At 37.2% G+C, this 23327-nt stretch overlaps 1 pseudogene; it reads left to right on the forward strand.

Annotated features, from left to right (window-relative positions):
• The first annotated feature begins 3899 nt into the window (after positions 1-3899).
• LOC114514065 lies at positions 3900-5202 on the forward strand (annotated as a pseudogene).
• The last annotated feature ends 18125 nt before the right edge of the window (positions 5203-23327 follow it).

The following is a 23327-nucleotide window of genomic DNA, read 5'->3' on the forward strand; positions in this document are numbered from 1 at the left end:
CTCAATGATAAAAGGATTTCCAAGGAGCAAAATTCTGTACACTCAGTGAATGGTCTATAAATACTCATAATAGGTAATGATGACAACCATTATTGCCACTAGTAACATTTCTTGCATCCTCCAGATTATTTTTAAATTTATTACTATAATCATTCTGAATAATTGTACCCCTGTTCTATGTTACATATTGTTTTGTTTTTAACTTTATGAGGGCCTTATAAAGTTAGAATGTATAAAACTATTAAAAGATAATTTCTATTTCATCATGGTGGATCTTTGCCCGTACTAGAGATCTGGAGACACAGATGGAGTTTTTCAATGATTCTACGTGCACTGCCAAAGAAAACTGTTTTAGTCATTTTAGCTGCTATAAAAGCATGCTGTAGACTGAGTGGTTTAAACAACAAAGGAATATTTATTTCGAACAGTTCTGGAGGCTGAAAAATCCAAAATCAAGGTGCTGGTAGATCCAGGTCCTGGTGGGGGCCCTTCCTGGCTGGCAGATGCTGCCTTCTCACTGTTTCCTCTCAAGGCCAAGACAGAGAGCTCTTCTCCCTCTTCTTACAAAGACACCAATCCCATCATTGGGGCTCCACCCTCATGGCCTCATTAAAATCTAACTGCTTCCCAAAAGCTCCACCTCCAAGTATCATTGCAATGGAGATTAGGGATTCAACATATGAATTTTTGGGTGACCCATTCAGTCTGGAAACAACAATATAAAAAATTCAACAATAATTATAAATTATCTACTTATAAAATGTCATGGATAGAAAGAAGCTTTTATTTGTAACTGTCATAGTTTCTCCAATCATTTGTGATGGCATTTTTCATAAGGCCTTAACCAGGGACTATAAAAGGAGGAAAAAACTCCTAAAGAAAGATATTTCAAAATGAGGAACAAGGAGTATTATAAATTTGTATTTTGGTTCTAATGGGGCCCTTGGAGTCTTCAGCAAAGTCCCACATTGTGGAGGTGACTGCCTTTTCAGTGATGTCTTATTGAAATTCAAGTAAATAACTTTAAATTAAGTCCAACAAAGATGGACTAGACATTTGAACTAAAACTTTTTCAGATTAATGAAAATTCTCTCTCTCATCTCTTCTTCCTCCCTCCTTCCTTTCTTTTTATTTTCTCCCTTTTTTTTCTTGCTCATTTTTTACTTTTTGAGATGATACAACTGATGTGTCTGGTATACATGAATACCACTTCAATGATCTTCATGTTGAGAAAGACTATCTCTTCAGGATTCATTTCAGTGGTATCCAAAAATAGTGACACTACAGTTTTTAGAAGGGGAAAAAAGGAAATTACTTCAACTTAATTGCTTCATGGAAAGAGATTCCTATTTTCTTATTGCTTCAAACAGGCCCTAAGCAGTTTCTATTAAGAACAGGTAAAATCAAGGGATGCAGGAAACAAGACAGATGACCACATAACCTAACGTTTTATAAACTGAGCAGAGGTTTCCAAACATCTCAATTAGCTCTCTCTCAAGAATGGCAGAATGTTCAAGATCATTTCAAATGCTCTTCAGACTAAGATGAGGGCTAGAATAGCAGAGAAAAATGTAATTACTCCAACTAAGCCAATATTTTAGTTTCTCTACACAGAGATGAAAATATATCATAGTGTTTCAGAATTTCCTGAGACATTTTCTTTTTGGCCTGTATAAAGTCACTTAGGCTGCATAGAACAAACTTTCCTGCATAAAATTTGAGAGACTCAACAAAGGTTAATTAGAGGAAACAAATGCTGTAACTTCTTCAGACAACAAATCTCTAGTGATAATGCAGGTGACATGTGCTAAGCTCTCTTGTCCCTTGCATAGGAGTCCTTATTTTCTGTCCACATATTTTTTCATTATAGTTACTACTAAAATTATTTATAATATCATTCTGAAAATATGGGAGAATTAAGCATCTTCTGTGCTCTATAAAACATTGTACATAATCCTAAATTTTCTAATTTTTGATTGCTACATTTTAAATAATTCCCTAAATTGACTTTAGTTCACTGAAACTATAAATCCTGTTCCTATATAAAGAGAAATAATCACAGACAAAAATCACCCATATAATTCTTGTTTCATTATATTTCTTACATAGGCTTGTACTTAATATTCCTTATCGTTAACTGTCTTAATGATTTGATAGAAGTTATTTTTATCAATATTACTAAATTAAAAAGTATTCATGATGCCTGGGCCCAGGATCAATTTTAAAATTCTCTTTCTGATCATATATGTTGGATTGGCTAAAAAGTTAATTTGGCTTTTTCCCATAGGGTAGCTCTAGTCTGGTAAAGACTTAGTTGTCTTTAACTTCATTCAAAATGATTTTGTTAGATTGCATTGTGACAGTTGTCATGTCAGTGTGCATTTTAAAAATACTTACCAAAATTGGCAGGTTTTTGTATAGACACTTAATATTGAAGATGGAAAAAAAATAAGCAATAGTTTCAGTATAATTTGCTTTATTATTTCAAGAAACGTAAAAATGCAACTGAAATGTAAAAAAAGATCTGTGCAGTGTATGGAGAAGATGCTGTGACTGATTGAATGTGTCAACAGTGGTTTATGAAGTTTCATGCTGGAACTTTCTCTCTGGACGATGCTCCACAGACAGGTAGACCAGTTGAAATTGATAGCAATCAAACCGATCAATGTTATGGCACACGGCAGATAGCCAACATACTCAAAATATCCAAATCAATCAAGTTATTGGTGAAAATGAAAAAATGTGTCTTTTATTTTATGGAAAAAACAGACATTTTGGCCAACCCATAATTAGAAATTTATTTGGTTGTTATATAGAATTAATTATTTGTTCATTCAAAAAATACCTAATTATCATCTATTATATGCAGGCTGTATTCTAGGCACTAAGAATACAGTAGTGACCCAGTTCCTTATTCTCAGAGGGAAAGACAGACAAGTAGTGAATAAATGTATACAATATGTTGAGTGGTAAGAGGTTTAGTGAAGAAAAATAAAGCAAGCTAGGGGCTAAACAGCATGAACTAGGATTGAGGCTTTTTTTTTTAATGTTGGAGTGATCATGTGAGCAAAACCATGAATGAAGTGAGGAAAAGAGCCACATGGCTATTTGAGAAAAGAGTGATCCTGGTAGTTGGAACAGTTTATTGCAATTCCTGAGGCAAGGATGCACATAACATGTTTGAGAAAGAGTGTGGGAAGTGAAGTGAGGAGGAAAGTGATAGGGAATGAAATCATAAAGGCAGCCCCTGTGATTGCCCTACCTTGCTCACTGTTGCACCACTCACTTTGGGGAAAGTCAGCTGTCCTGTTATGAGGACAATCAAAGGTCCATGTGGTGAGGGACTGCGGCCTCTTGCCAGGAGCCAGCTGGAACTTGCAAGCCTTGCGAGCTTCAGATGACTGCAGTCCTGGCTGACATCTTGCCTTCAACTCATGAGATACCCTCAACCAGACTAACACAGCTAAGCCTGTCCACTCTTCCTAACCCACAGAAATTGTGTGAGATAAGAAATGGTTATTGTTGTTTAAAGGCAGAAGTTTGGGGGGGGGGAGTAATTTGTTATGCAGCAACTGATAACTAATACAATAGTTTTACAGACCACAGCAAGGACTTTAGATTTTATTCTAAGTAAGATGGAAAGACATTGGAGGAACTTGATATGATGTAGATTTTTAAATAATCACATTGGATAATAGACTTAAGGAGAAAGGGACTGAAGCAGAAAGACAAAGTAGAAAGTTTCTGTAATGAGCCAGTCAAAAATGACCAAGCTAGACTAGGGTATGCAAGCAGTGGATGAGGTCAAAAGGGGCCAGATTTTGGATATATTTTGAATGTATGGTAGAAAATATTAAAGTATACTCAGAGGCCAGTGGTTCCAAGGAGGAATTGTAAACACACTGACTTGCAGTCCTGGTATTTGGGCCTGACTTGTATGGGTGGGGAAAAAATGGCCCTAGTGTGCTACAATTGACGCTGCAGTTAGCACTTCTATCCCGAGACCAATCCCAATGATGCTTTCATGTACCACCCAGGTGTTCCAGTCTTTCGTGATGCTTTAAAGGGTTGGTCTTGCTGTAAGAGAACAAGATTTTTCTGATTTTTTTAAGCATCATAGGCTGCAGAAAAGGAAGACATAATAGTGAAAAGCCACCTGAGCCAGTCAAACCTGAAGTCAAGACTACTGAGAAGAAAGAACCATCTGAATTGAAACTCAAATTTCAAGATCACATCATTCAAGCCCCTAAACCAGTAAAAGTAATAAAGAGGCCAAGCCCAGATGAACCAATGACATTTTGGAATCAAAAGTATCTGCTTCCCTCAAACAAGCACTTGATAAACTTAAACTATCATCAGGGAATGAAAAAAAAAGATGAAGACAGTGATGGAATTAAGATTGGCACTTTATGTAAAAATGAAGGGTGTTCAAAGACATACCAGGGTCTACAGAGTCTAGAAGAAGACTGTGTATATCATTCTGGAGGACCTATTTTCCATTAAGGGATGAAATACTGGAGCTTTTGTAGAAGAAATACTTCTGATTTTAATATAGTCTTAGCCCAAGAGGGCTATACAACAGGAAAACACATGTGGACTGCAAAGGATGCTAGGGAAAAGTTATTTTATGTAGACATGAAGGGCATCAAACTGGAGGTGAAGCCTCCATTTCAGTATGTGCTAAAATTCATGTCCAGAACTTAGGTAGCAGCAAATAGTACATTATTAAATGTGCACATTGTATTCAAAGGAGAGAAGAAATGTCATCAGTATGTGAAATTATGGAGTGTCAATGATGTACAGCGAAGTTATACAACTATGACTGCACAAAGATTGAGATAACCATGAGAAAAGCTGAATCTATGCAATGGGCAAGACTTGAACTGCCTGTGACAAAACACCAGGAAAAACATGAAGAAGATAAAACAGAATGAATCAAGAGGGAATAACAAGTTATTGCCTCTTTCAAAATTCTTAATACGTGGTGAAGTGGTGGCTTACTGCTGTAACCTTTGGTTTTGTTGTTATTGTTGAAGCTGGCATTTCAGGGTCAACTGTTTAGGTTCTTAAAAGCCAAAGTCAGCTTATCTTGTGCTTCTCATTTTTCTTTTGAGTTACCTAAGACTGATTATTCATTTCTCCTCAGTAATATAACTGCAGTTGTGTCCCATACTTGAAGAAACTAGAAAACAGCTCACAAACAGAGTAATTCTTAGTATAGCATTATGTTAAGCAGAGAATATAAAATAATATATGTTCACTTCTCTTTATATTATTCCATAATCAGTAAAGCAAGATGAAATGTCAAATTTTTAATTAGTTTTTCATGCATCTGTGTTCCTATAATACTTGAAAATCTTTAAGAAAATGAGAAAGCTTTGCAGTGTCTTTTCCACTTGGGATGGTTACTTTCTATAGGAGGACTAATTCTGAACTAGTGTAGTAAGTAGTTAAGCAGGAATATATGCATTAAAACATTAGAATCTGTTTGAAGCTAATTGAAAAAAAATTGTATCAGTACCTATATTACTTGCCAATCAGTATCATTTAAGAGTATAGGAAACATTACAAGTAAAAGTGTGGAGGTATCAGTTTGGTTAAAGATGACATGATAGTGTGCATAGAAAACCCTATAAACCTCACCAAAAAACCTACTTGACTTAATAAGTGAATTTGGCAAAACAATGGGATACAAAGTCAAAAACTGAAGGCATTTATTTGGAAATCAAAGGCATTTTTGTGCACCAACAATGAAATATCAGAAGCAGAAGTTAGGAAAAAATCACATTTACTACAGCAACAAGGAAAATAATGTATCTAGGAACAAGCCTAACCAAGCAGATAAAAGACTACTCAGAAAATTATACAACACTGAAGAAAGAAACTGAGGAGGTTATAAATAAATGGAAGCATGTACTGTGTTCATGGATTAGAAGAATTAACATCATCAAAATGTCCATACTACTCAAAGCAATTTATACATTCAATGCAATCCCTATTAAAATACCAACAACATGCATCACGAATATAGAACAAACATTTCAAAAATTTATATGGAACCATAAATGATCCCGAATAACCTGAGGAATTTTGAGAAAGAAGAATAGAGTAGGAGGGATCACAATACTTGATATTGAATTATGTAACATAAACAGTATCAAAAAACCAGTGTGGCCACAGTAATCAAAACAGTGGTGCCAACATAAAAGCAGACACATAGACCAATGGAACAGAATAGAGAGCCTAGAAATAAACCCACATCTCTATGGTCAATTAATATTTGACAAAGGAGGCAAGAGCATAAAGTGGAGTAAAAATAGCTTCTTCAATAAATGGTGTTGGGAGAACTGGACAGGTACATGAAAAAAAATGAAACTACACCACTCGCTTACACCATACACAAAAATAAACTCAAGATGGATAAAAGACCTAAATATAAATCATGACAACATAAAAGTTCTAGAGGAGAACATAGGAGAATTTCAGATATCCCACGCAGCAAAATTTTCACTGCTTCATTCCCCAGGGCAAGGGATATAAAGGAAAGAATAAACAAATGCAACTACATCAAATTAAAAAGCTTCTGCATAGCTAATGGAAACATCAGCAAAATAAAAAGGGAATCAATCATATGAAAAAACATATTTGCCAATGATTCCTCAGAAAAGAGTTTGATCTCCAAAACATATAAAGAACTCATACGACTCCACACCAGGAAGACAAACAATCCAATTCTGACAGTAACCTGAGGGGAGGTGGTAGGGGACAATGGCAGGGGGGAACAGGAAAGGATTTTCAGGAACATATACAAAGGACCCATGGACAAGGACAAGGGGATGAGAGGGTTGAACATGGGGCATGTGGACAGGGCACAGGAGAGTAATGGGGGGAAATGGGGACAACTGTGAATGAACAACAATAAAAAATAATTTTTTTAAAACCAGGTGGAAATTGACCAAAGAAAGTATCTCCTGTATTAAAAATTTCAGTAATTCCTCCTCAATATTTTTTGTTTGTAACTTGAGAGGTTTTTACTGTATTATGTAGGCATTTTTCCTTCATGAGCCTCTTCCTCCATAAAAAAACTTCTTTAATTAAAAAAAGAGAAAATATTACCATAAGGTAGTTCTGATTTTACTACTACAACTCATAGATATAAAATAATTTCTCCAAAAGTTCAAAGTGCAGAATTCTCCAAAAACCTATCATCACAATTCATTTATCTTAAACCTCCATTCACCATCTTTATCCTATTTTTCATAAATTATAGGTAGGTAATTATAAAAGGAGTCAATAATAATTACTACCTATTAGAGTATTTGGTGGAAAGTTCATCACTGATTCTGTATTTAATACAGTGACAAGTTGCATGGTTAGGGTTTATCATTTTATTATTCATATTTTTTATCTTCTTTTTCTTAGATAAGTTCTTTTAACATTTCATATAATAATGGCTTGGTGATGATGAACTCCTTTAACTTTACTTTATCTGGGAAGCACTTTATCTGCCCTTCCATTCTAAATGATAGCTTTGCTGGATGGAGTAATCTTGGATGTAGGTCCTTGCCTTTCATGAATTTGAATACTTCTTTCCAGCCCCTTCTTGCCTGCAAGGTATCTTTTGAGAAATCAGCTGATAGTCTTAGGGGAACTCCTTTGTAGGTAACTTTTCTCTTGCTACTTTTACGATTCTCCCTTTATGCTTAATCTTGGGTGATTTAATTATGATGTATATTGGTGTGGTCCTTTTGGGGTCTAACTTCTTTGTTACTCTCTGAGCTTCCTGGACTTGTATGTCTATTTCCTTTGCCAGATAGGGGAATATTTTTTCATTATTTTTCAAATAAATTTTAAATTTCTTGCCTTCCTCTTCTCTTTCTGGCACCTCTATGATTTGGATACTGGAATGTTTAATATTGTCCCAGAGGTTCCTCAGCCTGTCCTCATTTTTTTTTTTGAGTCCTTGTTTCTTTATTCGGTTCTAGTTGAATGTTTATTTCTTCCTTACATTTCAAATAATTGATTCGAGTCCTGGTTTTCTTCCTTTCATTATTGCTTCCCTGTATAGTTTTCTTTATTTCACTTTGTATAGCCTTCACTTCTTTCTTTGTATTTTAGCCATAATCAGTCATTTCTGTGAGTATCCTCAATACCAGTGCGTTGAAGTCTGCATCTAATAGGTTGGCTATCTCTTCACTACTTAGTTCTTTTTCTGGGGATTTATCTGTTCTTTCATTTGGGCCATATTTCTTTGTCTCCACACACCTTACATTGTAAGGAGTGGAGCCTTATGTATTCACCAGGGCAGGGCAACCCACTTTCCTGTGTTGTGGTGCTATGTGTGGGGAAGGGGTTAGAAAGAGAACAATGCCACTTGCTTGGCTCTTGGCCCACTTTTAGTCACTTCCTCTACTACCCACAAGCAAATTGCACCCTTCTGGTGCTGATTTCCAAATGGGTGGGCTTGTGCATGTTCTACGTCCCCAGGGGCCCCTCAAATGGACTCTCCTGTGAGACTGGTAGTTTCTCTTGTCACTGCAACCATGACAGGTTTTTTGAGCCAGAGGTTTTTGAAGCTTTCTTACCCCCCACTGGAACCCTGGATTACATGGTCTGTCTCACTCCCAAATTGTTCCTCCCAGTTTATTCACACATGAATGTGGGGACTGCCCAGTCTGCCAGCTGCTGCCTTGCCAGGCATCCTCTCTATCCTGGCTGCCTGTCTCTGTCCCTCCTACCAGTCTGGATGAATATGTCTTCTTTAACTCCTTGGTTGTCAGACTTCCATATAGTTTGATTTTCTGGCAGTTTGGGGGTTTATTTTGTTTTTAAATTGGTTGTTATCCTTCTTTTAGTTGTGTGAGGAAGCAAAGAGTATCTGCCTACACCTCCATCTTGACTGGAAGTCCCCTTATTAAATTCTATTTGCTGGATTTAATCTATTGAACTGGTAATGAACTTTTGAACCCATACTCTTTATTGTGAAATATTGAATAACCTATCCATTTACTTTCTAAAGTATCAAAAGATTTCAACCCAACACAATTTTGTCTGTTTTTAAAAGTCTGTTGTGATGAAGTATGTATAGATGGAGAGTTATCACAGCTCAAGAGTCCCAAGACCAAGGCTGAGGAAACTAACCAGGCTGGCAGGAATGCTCCTGGTTGCTAAAATCCATTAGCAGAAGAAATTTAAACCACTAATTTAAAAGAATATATGTGATATATTTGCATATTTAAAAAGCTGCTGTCTAAGAGCCTGGCTTCCAATCAACCTGCATCCAGGTGCTGACTAAGATGCCCCTTTAGGACACTTTGTGGCACACCCTCACATACTATGAGTCATTGAGAATATAATAAGCTGCTTGGATAATCACAAAGGTTGAGAGACAACCAAGAGGTAGGGCAAGATGAAATGGCAAGGTTTATCCCCTACACAAAGCCACTCCTTCAAGATTAGGAGAGATGGTTGTCTCATCTAATGCATAGAAACTGATAGAGAGGCAAGCAAAATGAAGAAACAAAGGAATATGTTACAAACAAGAGAACAACATAAGACCTCAAAATGTCTCAGATAAAATGAAGACAAACTCTGAATGTTTATTGTGACTCTGGTTAAGATGGAGGTGTAGGTAAACATGCTTCACCTCCTCACCCAACCACAGAAAGAATTACAAGTAGACCTAGAACAAATAACACCTAGAACATCAGAAAATTGAACTGTATGGAAGTCCAACAATCAAGGATTCAAAGAAGCCAAATTCATCCAGATGGGTAGGAGGGGCAGAGACACAGATGGGCAGAGAGGCACAGAGATGTGGTATGGTGTGGAGAGGTGGTGGTGGCAAAACAGGTGGTCCTGAAATCATATATGGTTTATAAAAATAGGGATACCTTGGGAGCAAGCAACTTCAGCCCCAGGCCAGCCTGCACAGCCCAGGGTTCCAGCACCAGGAAGATAAATCCCCATAATTTTTGGCTATAAAAACCAGTGGGATTTGGGGTGGTGAAAGAAACTGCTGGGTTTTCAGGAGACTCTGCTTAATGTGCCTACATAGACTTAAAATGTATGCAGACCCACCCCCTCTCAGATTCAGCACCAGGGTAACAGCTGGAAGGGCATCAGCCACACAGGGCAAGTGCTGGGCAAAATTCCAGAAGCCAGGCAGTGGCATTGTCCCCTCTTCAAGCCCTCCCCATCCAGAGCCACAAAGCAATGAAGTGGGTTGCCCCACCCTGGTGATTACCTAAGGCTCCTCCCCCCACAATTTTCTGGTGTCTTTTCTACAAGAGGCCACAGGGAGTCAAAGGCAGGGAGTCAAAGCAACTCTACCATAGAAACAAACACAGGGAGGCTGCTAAATTGAGGAGAAAAAGAAATATGGCCCAAATGAAGGAACAGAACAAAACCCCAGAAAAAGGACTAAATGAAACAGAGATAGTCAGCCTATCAGATGAAGAGTACAAAACACTGGGATCAGGATGCTGAAGAACTCATTGAGTATGGCAACAAGATAAAGGAGGAAATTAAGGTTACATTAAATGAAATAAAAACTTACAGGAAACCAGCAGTGGAGGGGATGAAGCCAGGATTCAAATCAATGATTTGGAGCATCAGGAAGAAATAAACATTCAAACAGAACAGAAAGAAGAAAAAAGAATTTTTATTTTATTTTTAAATTTAATTGCTGTTTAAGTACAGTTGTCTCCGTTTTACCCCCACCATTCATTCCACCCCAGCCATTCCAACTCCCCACCCTTGATCCTACCCTTCTTTGGTTTTGTTGAAGTGTCCTTTGTACATTTACCTGAAAACCCTTTCCCTTCCCCCCAATATCCCTTCCCACCTCCCCTCTGGTTATGTCAATATGTTCTTAATTTCAATGTCTATGGAGAAAAAGTAATTTTTAAACAATGAGGATAGTATTAAGTGCTTCTGGGACATCTCCAAATTACCAACATCCGGAACATGGGGATGCCAGAAGGAGAAGAGGAAAAGCAAGAAATTAAAAACTTATTTGAAAAAATAATGAAAGAAAACTTCCCTAATTTGGCAAAGGAAATAGACATACAATCCCAGGAAGCACAGAGAATCCCAAAAAAAGTTTGACCCCAAGAAGACCACACCAAGATACACCATAATTAAAATGCCAAAGGTTAAAGCTAAAGAGAGAATCTTAAAATTAGCAAGAGAAAAGGAGACAGTTACCTACAAAGGCGTTTCCCTAAGACTGTCAGCTGATTTCTCAAAAGAAACTTTACAGGCAAGAAGGGACTGGAAAAAAGTATTCAAAGTCATGAAAAGCAAGGACCTACATCTAAAGGACCAGCAAAGCTATCATGTAGAATGGAAGGGCAGATAAAGTGCTTCCCTGACAAGGTAAAGCTAAAGGAGTTCATCATCACCAAGCCATTATTACATGAAATGTTAAAGAGACTTATTCAAAAGAAAAAAGATCAAAGGTATGAACATTAAAATGGCAACAAATTCACAGCTATAAATAATTGAATCTTAAAAAACAAACTAAGCAAACAACAAGAACAAGAACAGAATCATTGATATGGAGATCATTTGGAGGCTGATCAGCTGGGAGGTGAAAGGAAGAGAATGGGGGAAAAGGAACAGGAATTAAGCATAATTGGTAGGTACAAAATAGACAGGAGGATGTTGAAAATAGTGTAAGAAATGGTGAAGATAAAAAACTTATATGCACAACTCATGGACATGAACTAAGGGGGGATTGCTGGAGGGAATGAGGGTACCAGGTGGATGGGGCAAATTGGGAAAAATTAGGACAACTGTAATATCATAATCAATTATATATACATATTTTTTAAAGAATATATGCACCCTTATGTTCATTTTAGTATTATTTGCAAAAGCCAAGATATGGAAGCAACCCAAGTGCCCAACAGTAGATGAGAGGATAAAGAAGAGGCAGTATATATGTGTAAAGGAATATTATCCAGCCATAAAAAAAGAATGAACTCTTACCATTTGCAACAGCATTGATGAACCTAGAGGGTATTATGCTAAGTGAAATTAAGTCAGAGAAAGACAAATACTATATGATTTCACTTTATGTAGAATCTCAACAGAAAAATAAATGAACAAACAAATATGGAAATGGATTCATGGATACAGAAAACAGACTGATGGTTGCCAGAGAGAAGGTGGGCTTGTAGGAGATGGTTGAAAAAGATGAAGAGATTAAGATATACAGATTGCTGGTCATAAAACATTCACAGAGATGTAAAATAAAGCATAGGAAATATAGACAATAATATATTGATGGTACCAGGTAGGTACTTGAAATATCAGGGGGACCACTTTATGAAAAGTATGATTGTCTAACTATAATGCTGTACACTTGAAACCAACACAAAATAATACTGAATGTAAACTGTAATTGAAAAATAAAATTTAAAAAACAGTTCATTAGGAGTCTCCAAAGGGGGATTGTCCCTCCTGGTGTGGGCATCATGAGGATCTGATTCAGTGTGTGGCCACAGAAATGGAATAATTTCTCAACAGGGACAGCTGTGGCCAGTGGTTTCATTACCGGACAGCAATTGGGGTCCCATTGCCTGCCGCTAGGTAAAATCCCAGAGGCAAAGCTTTGGTGATAAAGGAAAGAAGTCTTTATTCAAAAGCTTTACAATTTTGGAATAACAGCTTTCCACATTCATTAGTCACTTAGGCCTATCAATTAAGGCTAAACTCTTTAACTCTTTAGTTGCAGCTTTACTCACTTAAGCCTAAGTGAATAAAGCCTAAACTCTTTAACACCTGAGTTCTCCTATCATTCCCCCTGTTAGTTTTAATTATCTTATTTCTGCACAATTAGTTTATAAACTAAAACAACATGAGATACAAAAGCTACACAATTTTGGAAGAATGGCAGGCTTTTGCCTCAGAGCCTGTTCCCTCTAGAACATCCAAAGAATAACCCTGCCACTCCCAGCCAGGTCAGCCGGATCCCTAAGGTGTGCCTGGAATTTCTTCCCATCCAAAATACATCCCATGCATTGGAAAATGCAGGCAGCTGCAGCATGGTCATCCAGACATCCTTGAGGAAAAAGCCCAAGAGCCCTTCTTTTAATTCAAAGCTTTTAACCCATAATTCCATGCACTCTGGAGTCCCTGAGTTTCTCAGCCAATCCCATCCTACACTGTTTACCATTGCCTCAGCACACTCTTCCCCTGACTCCTCCCTACTTCTCCCTAGTCATCTGATCAGATCTCTCTGTGTCAGTTTCAGGACTTTATCTATTTGGAGCAGAATATGAGGCTATAGGCATAGGTAATAGGCCCAACCTTCCTAGGGCAGAAAGCTAGAAAAATCTAAATGAAGAACCAACCTAACAGAGGTTTCTATGAGCTCTCATTGCAATGAAGAAGGGTGCTCACCAGAAAACCAAGGCAGAAGTCCAGTCAAGTTTACTGAGTCAGCTTGGATGGAGGCTGAACCTTAGCCTGTGTGCAAATGCCCTTCCCTGTCACTTACCAGGCAGACATTGCGAGGACTACCTTGAGATTTCACTCTAGGATGCATCAGTCAAGATTGAATCAGAAAACAGAGAACTGAGACTCCAGGTTGGAAGTGTCTGGGGAAGACAGGGTCTCATGAAATACAGAATTGCTGCCCTGGAAGAAGCATGATAAATGCTCTAGTTTATTATTTTTCCCTTTAAAATTAACCTACCCTCAATACAAAGCCCTTTATCAGAGTTGGAAATTGTCCTTCTGCCCTCAAGGGGGAAACTCTGTCACAGTATTTCAGGTGGTCCAGGAAATAATGATGATTAATGCACATGGGTGTTTTGCATTCTTTGAAGAACTGCAAACCATGCTAACCTGTTTAATTCTCACAACAACCTGTGAGGAATTATTTTACAGATGAGGAATCTAAAGCATAAAAAGATTAAGTACCTTGTTGAAGGTTTACACAGCTGGTGAAGACTTGAACACAAGCAGTCCCCTCCAGAGCTCACGCTTGTAGCCACCAAAACATGCTGTCTCTTCTGCACAACCCTCCTTTTGCACTCCTCACTGTGTTTGATGCCTCACATGTAATCAAAGCCCAGTAAATATCTGTTGGACTGACATAAATGAGGATGGATGCATTAGTGAATGAACAGATGGAAGAAACCCTAGCCGAGAGAATACAAGCTTTATTTGAAAAGTCCTGAACATCTTCCTTCCTTCTATAGAGTCTCACAAAGCAGAAAAATGTTGCTTCACTAATAACCAACCCATCTTCATCTTTTATTATTATATGCTTTCTGTAAAGCCTCCACAACTAAAATAGGACCCATAAATAATATGTGCAGCTGTTTTCTAAAAAAATTCAGAAATACAAACGAACATTAGAGTAAATGGAACGAAAATGTTCTGAGCCAAGAATGGAAAATTGCCTACACTCTTTCATTACTCTGTTTTTATGTGTCAAGAGGACTTCTTTAAGTACTCATTATTCATATTTGTAGTAAAAGACACAGTGTTTGTTACATTCTGGCTTGAATGAAAGTGACTAAGAGGAAAGGGAGCTCTGTCACCAGTATCTTCCTTCCTGGTATGTCACAATGCTTGGTGATATGGCTCTGCGACTACTGTTGCTGGTCTTAGTTTAGCATTTTGCTAATATGCTCATTGTGCATGATTTCTATTAGAAGTGCTTTGGACAGAGAATTTTCCCCAGGTATCTTGTATCCTGTAATGCTCTAAAAACACATTTCTTTCCTTCTTATTATTAAAGTATAGTTAGCTTACAATAGTATATTGGTTTCAAATGTGCAATATAGTGTTTTGACATTTATATACCTTACTACATAATGATCACACTGTCTAGTACCCATCTGCCATGATGCCAAGCAATTGCAATATTATTGACTATATTCCCTGTGCTGGTACACTACATGTCTGTGGCTTATTTCTTGTACAACTGGAAGTTAGTACTTCTTATTCCCCAACCTTGCCCCTCTGGCAACCATCAGTTTCTTCTCTGTTTTTGTAAGTCTGTTTTTATTTTTTTTTGTTCATCTATTTTTTAGATTCCACATATAAGTGAAATCATATGGTATTTGTCTTTGTCTGACTTACTTAACTTAGCATAGTATCTTCCAGGACTATCATGTTGTTGAAAATACCAAGATCTGATTCAATTTTTATTGCTGCGTAATATTATATTTTACACACACACACACACACACACACACACACAAACGTACCCAAAAGGCTTATTTAGTTTTTTTCCTTACAATGGTTCTAGTAGTGTTTAGTTGTCTTTAATGTCATTTGAAACAATTTAGTTAGATTGTATCATGATAGCTGTCAGATGAGCATGCTTTAAAAAAACTCAACAAGCCCTGGGTGGTGGGGCTCAGTGGACTGAGCACCAGCCTGCGAACCAAAGGGTTGTTGGTTTGATTCCCAGTCAGGGCACATGCCTGGATTGCAGGCCAGGTCCCCAGTAGGCAGTGCATGGGAGGGAACCATACACTGATGTTTCTCTCCCTTTCTTTCTCCCTCTTTTCCCCACTCTCTAAAAATAATTAAATTAAAATCTATTAAAAATATAGATTTTAAAAATTAAAAACATCAAAATTGTTTCATTTTTGTGCAGCCATTTTAATATTGAAGATGAAAGAAAATTACAACATTTTTGACATATTATGCTTTATTATTTCAAGAGAGGTAAAAACACAACTGAAGTGCAAGAAAAAAATAAGATTTTCTCAGTGTATGGAAAAGGTGCTGTGACAGATTGAACATGTTACAAGTGGTTTGCGAAGTTTCTTGGTACTGTTGATATTTTGGCCAAATAATTCTTTGCTCTGGGGGTGTCTTGTGCATTGGAAGATGTTTATTAGCACCCTTGGCCTCTACCCACTAGAAGCCAATGGTGAGAAATAGCAGACACACTCAAAATTACCAATTCAATAGTTATTGGTGAAAATGAAAAATGTGTCTTTTACTCTATGGAAAAAACTAAATAGGCTTTTTGGTCAACCATATATATACACACGCATACATACATACAGAGTGGGAGAAAGTAGGTTTACAGTTGTTCATATGGAAAATAATATAGTAATTAATAAATAATAAAAGAATAAACTCTGTTTCACATACTCACAACTATAAACCTACTTTTGCTCCACCCTGTGCGTGTGTATATAGTCTTTCCAGAATGTATCCAGCCATGAAATATGAAAAAGATGCTTATTTTATTATTCTTTTTATTAAATAATTTTTTGTTATTCTATTACAGTTGTCCCATTTTCTTCCCCTCGGATACAAGAAACATTATACTTAGGACAATGACGCCTCTGCCCCCTTCAAAGTAGGCACCTTGGGACCTCACACAGTTCTCCCAATCCCCATCAGATGCCCCATTGTTTTTTCTTGAATTTCATGATGGCTGAAATTTCTTCCCTTTCAAAGGTATTTTTAGTTTTGAGAAAAGCCAGAAGTCACAGGGTGTCAAATCTGGGTTATAGGGGATCTGAGTCACCTGGGTGATTTGACGTTTCACCAGAAAACTGCATGAGACACAATGCATGAGTGGGTGTGTTGTCCTTATGAAGCTGCCAGTCACCAGTTGCCCATGGCTATGGCCTTCTGAATCATCTGAATAGTTTCCAGGGAGGGATGTTCAAGTTTAATGCAAAATTTGATGCAGGTTTGTTATTCTACTCCTTCAGTCATTTTGAATATGACAGCCACACAATACACACACTCACTCAATGGCATCTACCACCCCCACTGACTAGTACAGTGAAGTCATCATTGTTCACACATGTTCATTCCAGTCCACTCTCCTTGGCTGCCAGGTTACAACAATGCTGTGCAAACCATTCTCATTGTATTAATAATGGCTGGACTTTTTCTGGACAGGCTTCATATACCACATCTTCTTTATCTATTTGTCTATTGATGGACACCTTGGTTGTTTCCATATCCTGTCTATTGTAAATAATGATGCAATGTACATAGGTATGCATTGAACACTTTTTGAATTAGTGTTTTCTTTCCTTTGGATAAATACCAAGAAGTGGAATTGCTGGTCAAATGGAATTTATATTTTCAATTTTTCAAGGAATCTCCATGCTGCTTTTCATAAGGTCTGCACCAATTTGCAATCCCACCAACAATGCACAAGGGGTCCCTTTTCTTCACATTCTTGTCAACATTTGTTATTTTTTGACTTTTTGATAACAGCCATTCTGACAGGTGTGAGGTTGTATCTCATTGTGGTTTTGATTTACATTTCCCTGATAATTAGTGATGGGACAATTTTTTCATGTCTGTTGGCCATCTGTATGTCTTCTTTGGAGGATATATATACAGGCCTTCTGCCCAATTTTTAATCAGATTGTTTGATGTTGAATTGTATGAGTTCTTTATGTATTTTGAATATTAACTGTTTACCAGATATATAATTTGCAAATATCTTCTTTTATTCAGTAGGTTGTCTTTTCATTTTGTTGATGGTTTACTTTGCTGTGCAGAAACGTTTTCATTTGATGTAGTCCCATTTGTTTGTTTTTTCTTTTGTTTCCTTTGCCTGAGGAAATATATCAAAAATATATTGCTAAGACCAATGTCAAAGAGTATGCTACCTATGTTTTCTTCTAAGAATTTTATAATTTCAGGTCTTAATTCAAGTCTTTAATCATTTTGAGTTTATTTTTGTATATTATTTTGCTCCAGTTTTATTTCACTTTTTGCCATATTGGTCTGATTATGTACACACAATTCAGCTCCCCATTGGTCCTGCTGGAGGGAGCTCCAGGCGCAGCCGCAGGGAAGAGGATGCAGCAGCCTTGCGGATCTGCCAGAGCACCTGGGTAGGGCTCCCACTCACACTCTCTTGATGGAGAAGGAACATATAAAGAATGGTGTCCAGCAGCACATTTAATCCCAGAGCATTTCCTCAGATTCCAGAGAGCTCCCACAGTTCTCCAGCCTTCTCTGTGTGGTTTTTCTCTCTTGTTTGCTATGTGGAAGCTGTTCAGTCACCCTTGGTTGTCTCTCAGGAGGAATTGCTTTAAATATAGGTGTATGTTTGATGTGTTCACAGCAGGGGGCAAGTTCCTCGTCCTATGCCACCACATTTCTTTTTAAAGTAGTAATCCTAAATCCAACACATCTTATGCTACTGGGTTTGAGTTAAATTTTTCTTTCATATTATTCTGAAACCAAATTCTTTTTCACCTAGTGAAAAGACAACTTACAGGAAGAAGTCTGGCTTTTCCTTAAGCATTTAAGTTTTCATCCAAGTAGTATTGACATAGTCATTTAATGCATTAATGCATGGCAGTTTCTTTGAACATATTTAAATTTCAGGGTTTGGCAACTTTTCAAATAACTGAAGGTTGTATGATACCCTTGATAATAATTACTTTGTACAGAGAGTCTGAGTGGATTGACTGTTGAAAAAAACATTTGCATGTTTTGTGGATTTTTGTCTTCTAGCCGACTTTACTTAGGTCTTGTCTGGTCACCTAGTCATATTTTCACAACAACTCAGTGATAGGATCTTTTGCAGTATCATTTGAAATGCCTTACAGCTGTCCTTGTTAGCTGTTCTATTTACCCAAACAGAGAGCAAAGGACAAATTGTTTCCTTAGTTAAATTCAAGCAAAAACACTAGATTTTTAAAATTTTTTAGTTTCAGGTCTTATTGAGGTCACTCCTTCACACCCTCTGTTTAAGGACTAATGCTTTGCTGCCTGATCTTTAAGTCAAGGTCATTTTCTACAGTCATTTTTCTTTTCATTACTTATGAACTGGTTTGTTCAACACAATTTCATTGAATTCCCAATATGTGTCCAGTTGTATACTGCACAAATACATAATAGTTAATTGGCAATCTAATAGGAATGAGAGATGCATAAACAAGAATTAGTTGTCGAATGCAAAGTGATATTATAGAGGTAAGTACAAAGGTTATGGGATCTAAGAGGAGAGGGAAGTGAGGAGTCAGGAAATTGAGGGGGAAGACTAGAAACCATTCTTTTATTCTAACATATTTGGATTTTGAGGAACTCTTCAGTGTTTCTGATTCATTTCTTGATAGAAACACATTATACTAGAAAGAAAACAGACTTGAAAGTCATTTCTGTCACCTACTATTTTGTGTCTTTATCAAATGACTTAGCCTTTCTATGCTTGGTGCATTAGAGTTTTATTGGTTTAGTGGCTGGCCCACTTCCAAACTCCTCTTTCTATTCACGAGAAAGTTTTCATTGCATGACTCTTGGTGTTGGCCAATTTATGCTACAAAAATTAAAGGCTAATGATACTTGCTCTTCCCCATACTTGTGGAAGCTAGGGCTCAGGACAACATCCAACCAGGCTGCTCTTTGTGGTCCCTGCCACCCAGCCTCCAATGTCACCTGCTCATTTTCAGAACCTGGGTTTGCAACCTTTTTCACATACTTCCAATAAATTTTTTTCTGATTAATATAGCCAGGGTTCATTTCTGTTGCTTGATACCAAGAACCTTGCACAAAACTCTCATTTAAGTTCTGAGGCAAGGTTTCGTTGATGACTTAAAATGATAAAGTAGGTAAAGTTCATAATGCCCAGTATCTGGCATACTATGGATTCATTGTCAGGATGAGATTGTTAAGGTGTTTGGCTGAGAGCCCAAGAATACATTAACTATCATATCTCCAATTCTTCCCAATAGATTAAATAGAAGGGGTAAGTTACTTGTCAAAGACACAAAGTAGTAGTGGACAAAACTGGGCTTCAATTCTGTTCTCTGTTCTTAATAGTCTGAATAGCGGGGCTCAAAAATACCACTTCATTTGCAGCTGCACCTAATAACAATCAACACTGAGATTTGTTGAAGCTGCTTTACAGCATGTGGCTTTGGCTCTCAGTACTGAAAGAGTGTGTCACATCTTTGAAGAGCAAAATCAGTTTTTGAAACCTTTCAACATCCAGTTGGCTATAGGATGTCAAGATGTAATCACTTCACTCAGATGAGAGATAGAGACAGAGAGAACCATGTATACTTATAACTGGTATTTATAGAACAGTGAAGGCATTCATTAGTAAATGTGTGTACATTTCTCTCTTTCTGAACTCAGTTTTTGCACCTCAAGCCTAGAGAGTTGAATTACATACTGTTCACTCACACACACCATTGTTCATAGCACAATAGTATTATCAGTTTAAACAAGGCTCCTGTTTCATTTTAATATAATTCTCACAATTGTTCTCAAATACCCACTTCCATTCACTTCTTGGCACTCTGAGGTGTTTGATATATGTTCTCAAATACGTATGTATCCTAGTAGACGGTTTGCTGTTGAGTGCATGTTTAAATGTGCACATATTGTTGAACTATAAATCTTTTACATTTCTTCCTATGTTAATTCAACACTGTTTTAAAGACCAATTTGGCTGTTTGTGCCTCTGGAGCTTCTCTTTGACTATTATGTAATATCCCATGGTATGCATCTACCACATTCTATTTATCCATGTTGCCGTGAGTGACGACTAGGCTGCTTCCTATACCTACCACCATGAACATCATGAAGACATATATTTTTGTATCTATCCTATATGGTCCTGTGCAAGAGTTTCCCTGACATACACTTCAGAAGGTTAATTACTAGGCTACAGGACATAGACATATTTTGTTTCTCTAATACTTCTTTTGAGAATAGTTGTAACCATTTATACTTCTGCCAGCAGGTCATGAGAGTTCCTACCTATCCATACCATTTTTTTATTTTTATTGTTTATGCTGTTACAGTTGTTCCTACTTTTTCTCCCTTTCCTTACCTCTGCCCAGCCCCACTCTCTCCTTTCCCCAAGTTAATCCCCGTATTGTTGTCCATGCCCATGCGTTGTACATAAATGCTCTTTAGTTAGCACCTTCACCATCTTTCATCCTGTTTGCCCCTCCTCCTTTCCAGCAGCTATCAGTCTGCTTTATATAATTAAACCTCTGTTACTATTTTGTTCATTAGTTTATTGTATTCATTAGATTCCACATATAAGTGAGACACATGGTATATTTCTTTCACTGACTGGCTTATTTCCCTTAGCATAATTTTCTCTAGGTCCATCCATGCTGTTGCAAAATGTAAGGGTTTCTTCTTTTTCACTGCTGTGTAGTATTCCATTGTGTAAATGTACCACAGCTTTTTAATATACACATCTACTGATGGTCACTTAGGCTCTTTCCAAACCTTGGCTATTGTAAATAATGCTGATATAAACATAGGGGTGCATATACATGCAAAAAATATATAACTAGATCACCAACTTACACCACACACAAAATTTAACTCTATCCACATCTTGTACATTTGTTATATTACCCATGTTCTAATTTTTGTCATTTAAATTGGAATAAAGTGATATTCTATAGATATTAAAATATATGTTTTTCTAATTACTATTGAGTTTAAGTATTTGGTCATGTACATGTCAGCTAGCTATATCCCTTTTGCAAAGTATTTCTTCATATCTACTTTTTATTTTTCTGTCTGCTTTTTGAGCATTTGCCTTTGATTTGGAGGAAACTCCTGTTTATTCTAGATACTAGTTCCTTATTGTTTACACAATGGAAAAAAATTCTTCTACTCTTCCATCTATTAAATCTGTCTACAGTAGAATGCACTGATGAGAAATGATTAATTTTATGTAATCAAAAGCATCCATTATTTTAGCTATGGTTTATGGTTTTGGAGTCTTGCTGAAGAAGTATTCTTATAATCCCTAGGTCATATAGATCCTCTATTATATTTTCCTTCTATTAGTTTTGTAATTTTACCTTTCACATTTAAGTAATTAATTCAGCTGGATTATACCTTTAAAATATGCAGCAGGATAGAGGAACCCAGCTTAATTTTGTACATATAAAGAGCTGCTTTCTCAACCTCACTTATTAAACAAGCCATCCTTCTTCCTTGCTTTTGTTGGACCATCTTTGTCAAATAGCAAATACCCAAATATACATGGAACCATTTATGAGTTACCTATTCTGTTTCATTAGTTTACTTGTCTGTTCCTGAACTAGTGTCATAATGTTCTTATTTCTATGATTTTGTAAAGTACCTTAATGGGTAAACCTCTCCACTTTGCTCTTTATTTTCAAAATTAACTTTTCATGAAAATTTATTCTTCCATATACTTTTTAGAATGTGTTTGTTGACTTCCTCAGAAATATGGTAGAAATGTATTGAGTCAATAGGAAATAATTTTCTATTTATCATTGAAAACCTTAGAATTTTGTGTTTTTATATAAATGTACATATTTCATATGAGATATAATATTTATGTGCAAATAGATGTTTATAATCTTGAATTAAATTTTAGATATTGTTTCATTGTGGGAGGGCTCTGCCCACAGGGCACCCCCAGCCACCACAGATGAGAATAAATCTACCAAGACATGATCTACTTGGGGAGGAAAGGTGACTGATCTCTCAAAGGAGAAGGGCCAGGTGCCTTTTCCTCAATGTGCTTTTATTGGGTTCAATTTGCACAGGAATACAGGTAAAGTTCATCAATCATTGGCAGGCATAAGGATCAAACAATAGATAACATACAAAGAACTACAAGGGCTTATTCTAAGTCAGGGTCAGTTAGCTAAAGAGCTATAAAACTTTGGGAAACAAACTTATTTCCTGCTCGGACCCTTATCAGAAAATTGAGGGCATTCTTAACAAAGCAGGTTTCACAGGATTTTATGCATTCTTTCTTAGGCCTGATCGTCCCAGGGAACCCACCCTTTCCAGCACAGGGCTACACCCACCTCCGGCATTGTTTCAGGCTTAAGTCAGGCAGGGGAAGTAAGGCAGCCAAGAGATTAGGAGACTTCTCCCAGGCAGAATGAGGACTCAGGCTATGTCAAAACCGAGGGGTAAGGGTCCATCACCCCCTGTTTCTATAGCCCCCCAAGTCCTTCCCTGGGGGTCCCTTTGTGACTGTGCCTGTCTTAGGTCATCCCTCCCTTAAGGAATCTTACCTATCATTGGCTAACCTGTCATCTGCTTGGGGCCAAGCAAGGTGAAGGGGACAAAGGTGGCGCCTGGGCCAGGGAGATAAGCTTTGTCTCTTTACTGGCTTATGGTCCCAAGGTCCCTCACTCAGCCTTAGCCATGGGGGGATTACAGGCAGGGCAGTTCCCAACATTTCATATGGTCATTTCATCTTTTCACTTTGTATTTTTAATTTACATTGTATGTTCCTTTTATAACAGAATGGCCTTATAAGAAATTTATTAATCTTATTCATCCTTTCAAAGAATGCTTTATTAAAAGCTTTCATTCTAAGCACTGCTCTGTCTCTGTCCCAC

This window comes from Phyllostomus discolor, chromosome 2 (genome assembly GCF_004126475.2).
Source record: "Phyllostomus discolor isolate MPI-MPIP mPhyDis1 chromosome 2, mPhyDis1.pri.v3, whole genome shotgun sequence".
Classification (NCBI taxonomy): Eukaryota; Metazoa; Chordata; class Mammalia; order Chiroptera; family Phyllostomidae; genus Phyllostomus; species Phyllostomus discolor.